The 15,436-nt window shown below is 38.4% G+C and overlaps 1 pseudogene; it reads left to right on the top strand.

Annotated features, from left to right (window-relative positions):
- Positions 1-3,629: 3,629 nt before the first annotated feature.
- On the top strand, positions 3,630-5,358 carry LOC101114685 (mitochondrial adenyl nucleotide antiporter SLC25A23-like; annotated as a pseudogene).
- Positions 5,359-15,436: the final 10,078 nt, after the last annotated feature.

The raw sequence follows: 15,436 nt of genomic DNA, 5'->3' as shown, positions 1-15,436 counted from the left end.
ATGTCCATCAGCAGATGAATGGATAAGAAAGCTGTGGTACATATACACAATGGAGTATTACTCAGCCGTTAAAAAGAATTCATTTGAATCAGTTCTGATGAGATGGATGAAACTGGAGCCGATTATACAGAGTGAAGTAAGCCAGAAAGAAAAACACCAATACAGTATACTAACACATATATATGGAATTTAGGAAGATGGCAATGACGACCCTGTATGCAAGACAGGGAAAGAGACACAGATGTGTATAACGGACTTTTGGACTCAGAGGGAGAGGGAGAGGGTGGGATGATTTGGGAGAATGACATTCTAACATGTATACTATCATGTGAATTGAATCGCCAGTCTATGTCTGACGCAGGATGCAGCATGCTTGGGGCTGGTGCATGGGGATGACCCAGAAAGATGTTCTGGGGAGGGAGGTGGGAGGGGGGGTTCATGTTTGGGAATGCATGTAAGAATTAAAGATTTTAAAATTTAAAAAATAAAAAACAAACAAAAAAAAAGTACAAAAAAAAAGAAAAAAGAAACTGTGATACCAAGTTAAGAAATAAAATTCTGTAAATATAAAAAAAAAAAAAAAGATCTGAGAATCAGTCAGAAGAAAATATTGAACTCAGTAGGAGTGATGAAATTTATGAAATGATGAATTTAGTTTTAGATACATCAATTGTAGTATTACCATGGTATTTATTAACATAGCACAGTGATTAGGCAATTGAGGTAGAGGCCAAGGAAGTGCTACTGGAAAGGAAGGAAAGAGCCCTTCCCAGTATCTACAGCTGGGAGAAGAGAGATTGCTACTGAAATAATAATTGTATAATTCTGTATGCTTCCCTGGTGGCTCAGATGGTAAAGAATCTGTCTGCAATTAAGGAGAACTAGTTCAGTCCCTGGGTCAGGAAGATCCCCTGGAGAAGGGAATGGCACCCCCCTCAAGTATTTTTGCCTGGAGAATTCCATGGACAGAGGAGCCAGGCAGGCTACAGTCCATGGAGTAGCAGAGAGTTGGATACGACTGAATGACTAACACTTTCACTTTTATGACAAAAATTATTCTTAGCTATGTATTTACTCTTTGCTAGTTTTCTCTCAACTTTCTTTCTTAAGTTCCATATCTTCCTTTTATTTTTTTTTTTAATTAGTTTGCTGGGATATCAGTTTTAGAATTTCTTTCAGGCACAGCTTTAGGCAGGGAAATTTTCCAAATCTTCACTTTTCTGGAAAAGGCTTTGCTTTGCCATGTCATTTTAATGCCAATTTGGCTATATATAAGATCCTAAGTTTGAGAGTAAATAATTTTCTGTCAAGACTTTGAAGATATTGACATTAAGAATGATTTTCTGACTCTCCTTTATTTATTCAGATTTAATCTCACTTATGCATATTTTCCCACATAAGAAAATAGGAGATACAGTGGCCTCTTTCTTGGAGATTATATATATATATATATATATATATATATATATATATATATATATATATAAAACTTTCTGTAACTTCCTCGGCCCTCCTCCACCATCCCTTTACTTTGAATGGTAGATATTAACAGAAGAACCATATCAAAATTCTCAGAAATGTTAAAGAAACTTGGAAGCTATGTCAAAACAGAAGTTAAAAGTTCTGGAAATGAAAGTGAAAATCACTCAGTCATGTCCAACTCTTTGTGACCCCACAGTCTATACAATCCATGGAATTCTCCCGGCCAGAATACTGGAGTGAGTAGCCTTTCCCTTCTCCAGGGGACCCTTCAAACCCAGGGATCAAACCAAGTCTCCCCCATTGCAGGCAGATTCTTTACCAGCTGAGCCACAAGGGAAGCCTAAGAATACTGGAGTGGTAGCCTTAAAAAAAAAAAAAAAAAGACTGTTATAGCTATAAAAAGTACTGTCTTATTGGGATGAGGGATTGGGAAGAACAGAGCCAAATGTTAAATCATAGGATAATCCCAAAGGTAGAAATAAAAGAGCTTTTCTTTTGTACATGTAATAGCTCATGGTCTTTTTCTCCTCTATTCTTTGGATAGAGTGACACTCATGTTTGCCTGACCAGGTAAAGAATCATCTGTAATAAGTGATGCATTGTGTTTGTTTCTCCAGCAACCCATTTTCTCTATAGAAGCTTTCAATCTCAACTTTGATGATTTATTTATGGTACAAAAGTTTATTTTACTATGATACTCTAGAAGCTTTACACATGTGAGTAATATAATGATTCATGTTTTAAATATTTTTCTCAAAATATTAGAGGTATCTGTCACTTAGAACTATATGCAGAAAGCAACTTTTGAATTTAAATATTATCAAATATCTATATTTGTCCATTTTTAAATTTACATTATTTTTGCTATAATACATGTTAAGTATAGAAACAGTGGGGGGGGGGGAAGCTCTAAACAAGAGGAAAATACAAATCTCTGGTATTCTATTATCCAGAAATAGGTGCTACAGTATTTTGGTTTGTATATTTTCCATTATTTCTCTAAGCCTAATGTAGTAAGTTTTGAAGACAGGATGCTTATTTCATGGCAATGTGTTTTAAAACTGCGTTTGAAATCATGTTTTCCTTTATGTTCTGTTCACTTCCATAAATCTAATTTTAGTTTTGGGTAAATGAGTTTTATAGTATTCAGTTCAGTTCAGTCACTCAGTCATGTCCGACTCTTTGCAACCCCATGAATCGCAGCACGCCAGGCATCCCTGTCCATCACCGACTGCTGGAGTTCACTCAGACTCATGTCCATCAAGTCAGTGATGCCATCCAGCCATCTCATCCTCTGTCGTCCCCTTCTTCTCCTACCCTCAATGCCTCCCAGCATCAGAGTCTTTTCCAATGAGTCAACTCTTGGCATGAGGTGGCCAAAGTACTGGAGTTTCAGCCTTAGCATCATTCCTTCCAAAGAAATCCCAGGATTGATCTCCTTCAGAATGGACTGGTTGGATCTCCTTGCAGTCCAAGGGACTCTCAAGAGTCTTCTCCAATACCACAGTTCAAAAAGCATCAATTCTTCAGTGCTCAGCCTTCTTCACAGTCCAACTCTCACATCCATACATTTTATAGTATAGTATTATGTAAAGAAAAAGGGATTTTTGATCTCATCTACTCTGAATCCAGTTTACATCAGGAAACTCTACCCTATATACAGTTTCCATAGGGTAGAGGAGGGAAAGGTTCATCAGCTATTTACACATGAACAAGGAACACTTTTTTTTTGGATGCTTCTCTGCTTATACGCCCTGGATGTGGCAGTACTAAGTTTCTCTGTGTCCTTGCTTCTTATAGCATGGCCCAAGACTGGAACCCCAATAGCATGGAAATCACTTGAGGACTTGTTAAAACCGCAGAAGTGAAGTGACAACAGTCAAGTGAAGTCTCTCAGTCAAGTCCAACTCTTTGTGACCCCATGGACTGTAGTTTGCCAGGCTCCTCCATACATAGGATTTCCCAGGCAAGAGTACTGGAGTGGATTGCCATTTCCTTCTCCAGGTTATCTCCTGGATCAGCTGGGTCTCCCACATTGCAGGCAGACTCTTTTAACATCTGGGCTGCCAGGGAGCTAGACGCTTCTCTGCTTATATGTTTTGGATGTGGCAGTGATTAAGTTTCTCTATGTCCTTGCTTCTTATAGCATGGCCCAAGGATGGAACCCCATAGCACAGGACTCACTTGAGGTCTTGTTAAAACTGCAAAATCTAGGCTTAAATATTATAGAGAGACATAATCAGAACTTTCTATTTAATAGTAACTCAAGGTGATTTTTAAATTCGAATTCTGAGGAGCTGTTTTTCAGCCACAGCTTCCATCAGGCCTTTCTTTCTGGAGGCTCTAGCTCTCCCTAAGCCCTGAAAACACCAGTCCCTCCCTTGCCTCTTCACCCTCTGGATAGCAATGGTTTCTCATTCTCATTACTCCCTTCCTGTTCCCATTCTTTGTGAATTTCTTTAACTTTACTTATACCACTGTAAATATCTCCTTCAGTAAAGTCTCCTTTTAAATTTTGGTTTTATCTGGGTATATGCCCAGAAGTGGGATTGATGGGTCATATGATAATTCAATTTTCACTTTTTAAGGAAGCTCCATAGTTCATTGCAGCACTATTTACAGTGGAAGCAACATAAATGTCCATCAAATGAATGGATAAAGGAGATGTGTGTGTGTGTGTGTATATATATATATATATATATATATATATATATATATACATACATACAGTCCCTGCCTTCTACAAGTGCCAGGGCCGGGCAGGCAGCGCTGAGGCTGGCAGGGCCCCAGGAAAGGGAGGGGAAGGGAAGCTGTCAAGCCCGGCTGAGGCCACCGCTGGGCCTCCCTTCCCCTCCGGGTAGGGAGGGGTGGGGGTGGGGTTGGGGTGGGGGTGGGGATGGGGCAATGCCAAGCGGCGTCAGGGCTGGGGTCTTCTCTTCAAGGAGCTAGACAGTAATAAGCATGATTGCGTGGACACCCGCAAGTTGCTCCAGGGACTGGCCTGGCTGGGTGGGGGCCACCCAGACCACAGCACCCAACAGGGCATCTCCCCTGAGGGTGACACTGACCCAGATGATGGCCTTGACCTGGAGGAGTTTATCCTCTACCTGCAGGAGTAGGGACAACGCCTTCTACTTCTGTTCCAGTCTGGACCTCAATCGGGATGGTCATTTCAACGTCTCTGAGATCCAGCAGAGTTTCCGAACCCCAGGCATTTCCATCTAGCTGGAGCAGGCAGAGAAAATCCTGCACAGCATAGACACGTGATAGATAGCACCATGACCATTGACTGGCAGCAGTGGCGTGACCAGTTCCTGTTGTATTCGCTGGAGAACATGTAAGACATGCTGTATTTCTGGAAGCATTCCATGGTCCTGAAAACTGGCAAGTGCCTGACAATCCCAAATGAGTTCTTGGAGCAGGAGAAGCTGACTGGGGTGTGGTGGAAGCAGCTGGTGGTGGACGCGGTGGCAGGTACCATGTCCTGTAGAGACACAGCCCCTCTGGACCATCTCAAGGTCTTCATGCAGATCCACGCCTCCAAGACTAACTGGGTGAACCTGCTAGGGGGGCCTCCAGAAGGAGCATGATCCAAGAGAGGGGCGTGCACCCCCTGTGGTGTGGCAACGGGATTAATGTGCTCAAGATTGCACCTGAGTCGGCCATCAAGTTCATGGCCTATGAGCAGATTGAGCGGGCCATCCAGGGGCAACAGCAGACACTGCATGTGCAAGAGAGCTTTGTGGCTGGCTCCCTGGCTGGCACCACATCCCAATCCATCATCTACCCCATGGAGGTCCTGAAGACGTGGCTGACCCTTTGCCTGACAGGCAGTTAAAGAGGCTGCTGGACTGTGAGTGGTGGTTCTCGAGTTAGAAGGGCCCCACACGGGTTCTGGGCATCATCTCCTACATGGGCATCGACCTGGCCATCTAAGAGGAGACCTGCATTCAATCTCTGGATCAGGAAGATCCCTTGGAGAAGGAATGGCAACCCACTCCAGTATTCTTTTCTGGAGAATTCCATGGACAGAGGAGCCTGTCAGGCTACAGTTCATGGGGTCACAAAAGGTAGTGACACAACCGAATGACTCACACACACACACACAACAGAGTATCACTCAACCATTAAAGAATGAAATTGGGTCATTTGTAGAGACGTGGATAGACCTAGAGATTGTCATATAAAGTAAAATATGTTAGAAAGAGAAAAACAAATATTGTATATTAATGTGCAGATTCTAGAAAAAATTGTACCAGTGAACCTGTTTGTGAGATAGAAATAGAGACGTGGATGTAGAGAACAACATGGACACTAAGTGGGGCAAGCATGTTTGGGATGATTTGGGAAATTGGGATTGACATATATACTTCAATACATATAAAAAAGATAACCAATGAGAAGCTGTTCTATAGCACAAGGAACTCTCCTTCATACTCTGTAGTGACCTAAATGGAATGAAATCCAAAAAAGTGGGGATATATGTACACATATAACTGACTAACTTTGTTGTACAGCAGAAACTAACACAGCGTTATAAAGCAATGATACCCTAATAGAAAAGTGTCTTTAAAATCCCAGAAGTGGGTGCTTTTTGTTTCCTTCCAGGAACCTGGCTGATCACCTCTAAATAACTGGCCTTGGCAGTTGGGAGTTTCTCTCACTCTTTCTGAGGTTTTGAAATTCTGAATGCATACAACTTCATTTTGTCCATTCTGTCACACTTAGCCTCACACACTTGATTGAGCTTTTTTGAAGTCTAATGTGGCTTGGTGGGTTTCTCTCTAGCTTTTGTTACTTCTAAGTCAGCATGGAATTACTCCTTGTGACTGAAATTCTATATAGTTTAGACATTCCCCTTCAGGAGACCTTTCTGGTGGATAAGTTAAAATTTACCATGCATACTTTTTTGTTTTGATAAAATATCCTACTTGATCCTCGTAATAAACTCACATTGTAAATACTGTTAAAGATGAGAAAACTGACAAAGGGATTACATAACTTCTCCAAGATCACACAACTGGTATCTGGCACAGCTTTCTGATTTCAGAGGCCATTCTCTTAGCAACATTATTGTCTGCTTATTTCTGCTGACTACTTCCAGGAAAATTTTCTCTGATGAAGTCTGCTAATATTTGAGCAAAGATACTATTGTTCATTTTTGAAAATATACTAGATTCCTAATCATTCTGATAGTTTGAGCTATTAAACCCTATTCACGAACCTCATATTCACAGCGAGGCTTCATTCTGCTAGAGATCTATTTCTCTCTTCAATGGATGTACATTCTGCTCAGGACAACAAAAGCAATCCTAGATAGCCAAAAGTGTGACTATAGATCAAACCAAATTTGTCCCCAGAAACTATGTCCTTGGCATGTCCTCAGGATATGAGAGGATTCTGGAATCTCAAGGTAACCTCATAACTCATTCAATTATCCTTGCCTTTCCATCTATTTGCCTGAAGTCTTCTGTTAGAGGACCACCTCTTCTGGATGCTCACAAGGTCGTTGCATTTTTATAATTCTGACAGTCTGACAATCTCATGTTTACTAAGGTAGGACTAGGTTAAAGACTTCTAGGTAGTTGGAAGAGTATTATTTATTTCTCTGTCTGTGGAATATTCCAGGCAAGAATACTGAAGCCAACTGCCACTTCCTTCTCCAAGGGATCTTCTTGACCCAGGGATTGAATCAGAGTCTCCTGTGCCTCCTGCACTATTTACAATAGTATTAGGGTGTGAGAACAGCCAGAAGCAGTACTAGATTACATGAGCCTGTTGTTATTAAATATCATGTTTAACCATCAACAGCAATAAAAGGGGTTTTAATTAATTAACACCAAAGATATCACCCTTTCATACTGTTCATGGGATTCATTACTCATTGAAAGGACTGATGCTAAAGTTGAAGCTCCAATACTTTGGCCACCCGATGAGAAGAGCCAACTCATTGAAATAGACTCTGAAGCTGGGAAAGATTGAGGGCAGGAGGAGAAGGGAGTGACAGAGAATGAGATGGTTGGAAGGCATCACCAACTCAACGGATATGAGTTTGAACAAGCTCCGGGAGATAGTGAAGGACAGGGAAGCCTGGAATGCTGCAATTTATGAGGTCACAAAGAGTTGGGCATGACTGAGAGATTTAATAACAACAACAACAAATATTACCTAAGGAGACATCTTGATTGACCCAGTTTAAAGCAGAACACTTTGTACTTTTTCACATTTTGATATAAAATGTTTGAATTTCTTTCAGGTGCCAGAAACTATGCCAAGTGCTTTCATATGGATTTTCATGTTTAGAACTAATCACAACTTGTGAAGTAGATAGTATTATTTTACAAATGTGAGAATTGAGGTTTTCTATTTTTATAGGTCCAGTATATAATTATTATTAAGTAGATAAGTAAAGATTTTTAGTTGGAGTTTCAATATCAAATTCTCAAAATGCCCAGGTATTGCTTTCTTCTCCAAGCTCTAGATATGTTTCCAATGAGCAGCCATGTTTCAAAACAACTGGATTATGTGATGGACTTTTACTTGTATCTAGTTTGTTTCACTTTTTCTATTTCATATTCATTTCATTTAGCTTATGTTTTCCAATTTCTCCATCTGTTTTTTTGTTGTTTTTGTTCTTTCTCAAGCCTTTATGAAGCATAGCAAAAAAGCTTGTGTGTGTGTGTGTGTGTGTGTGTGTATATATATATATATATATATATATAGCATGTATATGTTAGAAAACTTATAATTTTTTCCAAGCTAAAATATTTATGACATTTTGATGCCATTTGTTTGACTTAGTGTGAATAGACAGCTAGATTTCTAATTTATGTTTACTGAAAACTTTGATATACTTCCATGTATTTTGGCATCTAGTATTACTGCTAAAAGTCTAGAAAATTTATTATCTTAGTGATTTAAAAAAAATTGAATGAAGCTTGAAACTTCTAATATAATTCTGAGAATATAGGGAAATACTATGTTGTAAAAAAACCTGGAAATTTATAAGTGATACAGTATTATTAACCAAAGAACAGATTTTGCACAAATTTCACAAAATTTTATATGAGGAAATTGAGGTTTTCTAATGCAAAACTGGTATTGTGGTGTAAGAGAAGACTCTTCAGAGTCCCTTGGACTGCAGGAAGATCAAACCAGTCAATCAATCAATCCTAAAGGAAATCAATCCTGAATATTCATTGGAAGGACTGATGTTGAAGTTAAAGATCCAATACTTTGGCCACCTGATGTGAAAAACTGACTGGGAAAGAACCTGATGCTGGGAAACATTGAAGGCAGGAGGAGAAGGGGACGACAAAGGATGAGATGGTTGGATGGCATCACTGACTCAACGGACATGAGTTCAAGCAAGTTCCAGGACTCGGTGATTGACAAGGAAGCCTGGTGTGCTGCAGTCCACAAGTCATAAAGAGTCAGACACAACTGAGGAACTAAACTGGCTGAACGCAAAAGTACAGGGCCTATCTTACAGAAAATGAATTTAAAAGTTAGTGCAATGATATAGACAAACAGCAACTCCAATATACTTCTACTAACTGTAAATGTACAGCCAATGGAAAGAACTGTTTACTAATATTCAGGAAAGTTGACCACGCCCTTACCCTAGTGGGCTTCCCTTGTGGCTCAGCTGGTGAAGTATCTGCTTGCAACGTGGGAGACCTTGGTTTGATCCCTGGGTTGGGAAGATCCCCTGGAGAAGGGAAAGGCTACCCACTCCAGTATTCTGGCCTGGATATTGTCCATGAGGTGGCAAAGAGTCAGACACAACTGAGTGACTTTCACTTAACCTAGTATCTGAAAAGTCCACTACTATACTGAGAAACTCAACATCCACCCATGAATGGGAATGTTCATTGCATTCTCTGCTATAATCATGGTTAAATGAAAATGATTTCAAGGCTCAACAAAAGGAACATACAATATGTTATGCTTACATTCAGATGCCATAGGTACTTTATGATACCATTTGTTCAGAGTCTGACACTTCAAAAACTTTAACATATAGTGCTTGTATCTAACTATATATGAATATGTTATTTTTGTTCGGTCACTAAGTTGTGTCCAACTCGTTGTGACTCCATGGACTTCAGCAGACCATGGCTTCCTTTCCTTCACTATATATGTAGTAAAATACTAAAGTATTGAATATGGGGTGGTGTTTTCCTCTGAGGGGAGAAGAAGAAGAAGAAACGTATAATGACTATACAACTGGATTTCACCCTCATTATTAGAGCTGGGCGGTGATTTCTCATATGTCCTCTTAAGTTAGTTTATATTCTCTGATTTTATTATAAAAGAAAAGTAGTACAAAGTGTCAAAAGTGAGAAAGTATATAATGATGGGATACTACTAAAAAATATCATGCACACACACAAACACAGTTAAAGTGGGGAAATCTGAAAACCTGTGAACTGTACCAATATCTATATCTGGGTTATAGTGCGCTACTATAAATCTGCAAGATGCTACCATTGGGGGAAACTAGGTAAATATTTGGGCTTCCTTGGTGCCTTGAACTGTAAAGAATTTGCCTGCAATGCAGCAGCCCTGGGTTCAGGATCTTCTTATTTAATCTCTTGCAAATGCATGTGAATTATATCAACAACTACTTCAATTTAAAATAAAAATAATTAAAAATTAAAAATATGATGCTTCTCAAGTATACCTAAAATAAAATTGGCTTTCATTAAAATTCAAAGAATTTTAAAACTTTATAAGGATGAAGAAAATCTGCCACAACTGTCAATCACAAAATTGTTTGATTTAATTTCCAAGTTGATTTTTTTTTTCTAATACTGAGTAGCACCTTGGCCCCATGTATATAGTGTGTGCTAGGCTTGCCTATAAAAAACCAAAATGGTAAAATGTATTAAAAAATCACCAAAAAAATTTTTTTCTGTCTTCTGGGAATTACAAATGTGAACTTGAACATTCCTTATTAAATAAATGAAAAGGAACATATATTAGCTCTCATTCTGCATATATGAATAAAATACCACTTTGTCAATAATATTACAATTTACAATGAGTTTTCACCAAACAACTTTAATACAAAAACTGACAACTGAACAGACTATTTCAAGCCTGGTCAGGTACCAAGTCCTAATAATCTTTGGAGCCTGTGGAAAAGCAGAATCCCAGTCAAGGCTCAAAATTTCTGAGTTGAAATCCCTTAGGATTGGGAAGAAGAATCTACATTTACATGAAATTTTAATATACAATTTCCATGCAATAAAACTTCTGAACTACTAGTTTTAACATTTGCATATTCTTGCTGGTTGTCACCTTTTACAGAATTAATCAACCGTGTCTGCATGTCATATATGGGTTGCACTTTTAAACTATAAAGTCCATTCCCTTTTAATCTGATAGGTTATTTTGTATCTAACTGAGCATGAGTAAGTACTTGTGTGTAGCCAAGTGAGACCATCAAAGCTATTATGTAGAACCTAGGTGAGCTTAAGAACAATTAAAGGGACAACAGAGTTAGCAGAAAGAAAAAAACAGTCCATCTTTGTGAAATATCCCATCTTTGTGAAAAAGCACCATTTGTTTTATTTGCATTACTAAAAGCAACTTGTGCATGTAAAAATATATTTGGTGTTATATATGAGAGTAGAGAAACTCATAATTTTGTTCCTAGCAATGTCTGGCTGCTGGTAAGGCTCAATGAGTACTTTTTTCTTTTTCCCCACTAAATGAATGGGATCCCTGAAGCACAACATATCATGTAGACAAAACCTGAAAGATATTTTCTGAAGTATCTTTTAACCAGGCTTTAGAATAATTAGGCTTTCCTATGGGCAACCACACTGATAATCTGAGGTAGGTGTCTAATTTCAGTGTCTTTACACATCCTCAACCTATCTTGAGCTCACCTGATTTTAATCCACATCCAGCACTGTCTTGCTGGGCTAATGAGAGTCATGTGGGACACACCAGGGGGTGGTTAAATATGCTTGTTCTTGATGCCTCTTTCAGTGTTCAATTACCTGACCCTTGGAAGTTACAGCTCAAGGAATCTTGGACCTGGGCACACCAGGGCACTTGATCAAACACAGATTCTCAGACCCAGAAGTGACATTTCAGCTCCAGCTCAGAATGAAGATCTGCCAAGCTCCTGGGATGATTTAGCACAGAAGATTTTAAATAGCTTCAGGAAACGCAAAATTTTCTGTCAATTTGAATGGTTCCTGTCACTTTTTTAGAATACCTGTCACTCTTATATTTAAATTACAATTCCAGTTTTAATTTGAAGGAAACTAACAATAAGCCCCTTTCTGCTTCTATAGTACTTTAGGTCTGGCTTTCCTTTAATTTTCTGAAAAGGCAGATTTGGGAAATGAAATTAGCAATGCAAGGTGAACCTAGAGTGAATTTTACTGAAGATTATGCAAATACAGGAAATTATAATTCTATCAGGATGTCATTACATGTGTCTACTTAGACACACATTTTCTGCTATGTTTAAGTTAAACAAAACACTAAATGACTATGTAGTATGACATCTCATTAATATGTTTCCATTCACATCTGTGCCTTTAGTATAAAAAAAAAAAAACTGACTGCTTCAGTGATAAGAGATTAGGTCCTTTAATTAGAAACAAATGATAAATCACGGTTAACCCCATGTGATGCTTTCTAAAACTTCCATCAAATATTCCTCTTAAAACATAATTAAATACAAGTTCCCCAGATCTACTTCCTAGAAAGTGCCATTTAACAAAACCCAGGCAGGATGTTAATACTGGGGCCGAATTACAGGTTGCCAAAGCATTTCCTGTGAGGGGATTGACAGGGGATCATTTTGTTATGGGGCCACCTCCAGTGTGTTGTGACAACCACTCATTACACCTCTGCGCACAGCACTCAGCTGTAGGTTCTACAAGATGCAAATAGCTCCAAATGGGTTCAATTTAGAGCGAGTGGATAATGTATCATTCACTTCGCTAAGGTAGAAGCTTTTAATTTTCCAAGAACAAGGAAGAGAAGAACACTGCAGTTGCTGGAAATAAAGATTTAGTTAACCAACTATGCCTGAGAAATGGAGTCACAATAGCAATATCTGTTACATTATAAATAAAAACAGTTTACCTGCATTGTTTCCCCTTGGCCTAAACCAAAACACCAAGTGGTCAAGTGAGCATCACCTCTCAATACATATAATTATCCACTTAAGAGCTCCATGTCAAAAACTAGTAACCTCTAAGTCATGGTAGGTTTTTCGCTTACAAAAGGAACTGCTTACAAAGCTACTATGGTTAATTATAATAATATTCAAAAAGTGTTTAAAATGCATTTTGATATGGAAAAAAGTACCATGGTAAGCTTTTCACAGTTAGACTTTAATATTTTAGTGTGCTAGCTTTTCTACCCCTCTGTGATTTTACTCCCACTGTTCTATTACTGATTTCAGTAAGTGTTGCTAACAGTGGAATGCTCAAGTCCCTACTACCAGCTATTTACACAAGAGAGTTATGCTAATATGGATTGGAAAAGTCAATAAGCCCATTTAAGATTCCTGTGTTTAACAAAGCCACAGGAGAAGCCAGGGACCTACAAAACAGGCTCATGTGAAAAGATGGCTGTTTTCTGCTATGAGTACATTAATGAACAGAACTCTCTCTGCTCGAAATCATCAGCATCTCTCTGGTCATGATTACTAAAATCCTCTGCATGTTAATATTCTTTTGTTTTAAGCTAAAAATTACCCCCTAGAAATCAACTGAGGTGTGCCTATATTTGATCTATGTGAAAATGATAATGAATTTATCTAAAACCTTTTGAACTATAAACAATTTCTTTAACCTATTCAGGATGTAAAACACTTATATAAGTAATGATTCTTAAAGTTGTTATTCTCTTCTTGAAACTTAAGCTTTAAAGATTACTTTTCCAGTAGAAAAGCATGTACATTATGTATATATGAAAACAGACATATAGAACCATTACAGCTACTGCCTAAAAGTTGAAGACCTTTAATGTACTTTGTAAAAATTTTATATATATATATGCTTATAGACATAGACATATGTGTCATCTCAGAGAGAGAAGTCCATTTTGGATTTGATCCCAGGAATCATTGGTAGGAGAGAGTAAAAGTGGCATACGGAAGAGAAGGCAGTCATTAAAGTTGGAATGATCAAGCAAGTTGTTTACTTCTGCTGAGGAAATCTGGGGGTCTGTATAATATGCACCATAGAGTTAGGGGAAGCACACTGATTGAAACCTCCCACCCTGGCCAGGCACCATCGTAACCATTTGCATGAGTTGTGTTATGACAGGAGATCCTGATAGGGAATACGGAACTAATAAGCCACCAAAGCCACCACCAACCGGAAGAGTCCGGGAAAGGTCGAAAGGAGACACCATGTGTCTGTCCACTCCCCAGAATCCCTCTTGCTAGCACCCATCTTGGCTGAGCAATGCATGTGCCACCAAGAAAGACTCTGAATTAGAATGATTGGCCAAAGACCACCTGGAAACTAATCCCATCACCATAAAACCCAACACGGCGAGCCACATGGCAGAGCAGTTCTCCTGAGTTCCCTTACCCTACTGCTCTCCACCCGGGTGCCCTTTCCCAATAAAACCTCTTGCTTTGTCAGCGTATGTGTCTCCTCGGACAATTCATTTCTGAGTGTTACACAAGAGCCCAGTTTCAGGCCCTGGAAGGGGTCCCTCTTCCTGCAACAGAGTAATACATCAATGTGGCAAAGGAACTTAGCATTTATAGACTTATTTGCATCAGTCATTGGCTGAGTGCTGCTCCTATGATATGTATAATAATTCTCTAACACTTAGGTGGTTTAATTAAAATAAAACTCAAGGAACAGGTAATGTTGGGTTTTTATTATTATCTCTTCCTTTATAGTAACTTATTTCCTCCCTTTGGGCTGCTACAATAAAATACTATAGACTGAGTGGCTTAGGAACAACAGAAATCCATTACTCAGAGTTCTGGAGGCTAGAAAGTCCAAGATCAAGGCACCGACAGCTTTGATGTCTAATGAGGGCCTGATACTGGTCCACAGATAGCTGACTACTTACTGTGAGCTCACATGGTGGAAGGAGCATGGGGCATCATATAAAAGTTTCTCCTATGGGCTCCACCCCCCTGATCTAATCATCTCTAAAAGACCCATCTCCTAATACCAACAGCTTGATGATTGGGATGTCAACAGAGGAATTTTGAGGTGTCACAAACATTCAGTCTACAGTATCAATGGAAGGCATAATTCTTAGTTGGTCATTTTGTTTTTTGGACCAAGATTTATTTCCTAGTCACCCCTGACCAAGTTTCATTTAATGAGATATAATCAGAAGTGTTTGTACAATTTCTAAGCACTGATCTTAACAGTTAAAAAAAAAAAAATCTCTTTTTTCAATTTGGTCTCCTTCCTACTGCCTGGAATATAGACCTAAAGGCTGGAGTTCTAGCAGTCATTTTGGACCATTAGGGTAAAATTTTTTGTTAATGATAACTGAGTTCTAAAAACATTTATCTCCAGAATTTACAAGTGAAAGAAATACAATTATATCTTGTTTAAAAATATTATCTTTGGATTTTCTCTCACATGCAGCTGAACCTAATGTCAACAATTACAGTTACTAAACCTATAATATACTTTGTCCAAATTTCATGAAATATATATATATTTTATGTAAATAGCAATAATAATGAAACATATTAAGGAATAGAGCACATTGGATAGGAATGCTCATTATAAAAAAATATCAATTTTCCCTACTTTAACCTATAGATCATGTACAATTTCAGAGAAAATTCAGGAGTATTTTTTTAGCTTTATAGATGTTTTTCTAAATTTAATGTATAAGATAAAACCACAAGAGTACCCAAAACACTCTTGAAAAGGGAAGCTCCACTTAGCAGATTTCAAGAATTCTGTAAAAATATATTAATTAAGAATGT

The sequence above is a fragment of the Ovis aries genome, chromosome 2, assembly GCF_016772045.2.
Source record: "Ovis aries strain OAR_USU_Benz2616 breed Rambouillet chromosome 2, ARS-UI_Ramb_v3.0, whole genome shotgun sequence".
Classification (NCBI taxonomy): domain Eukaryota; kingdom Metazoa; phylum Chordata; class Mammalia; order Artiodactyla; family Bovidae; genus Ovis; species Ovis aries.
Note: the sequence above shows the minus strand (reverse complement) of the source record. Positions and strands in the feature narration are given on the sequence as shown.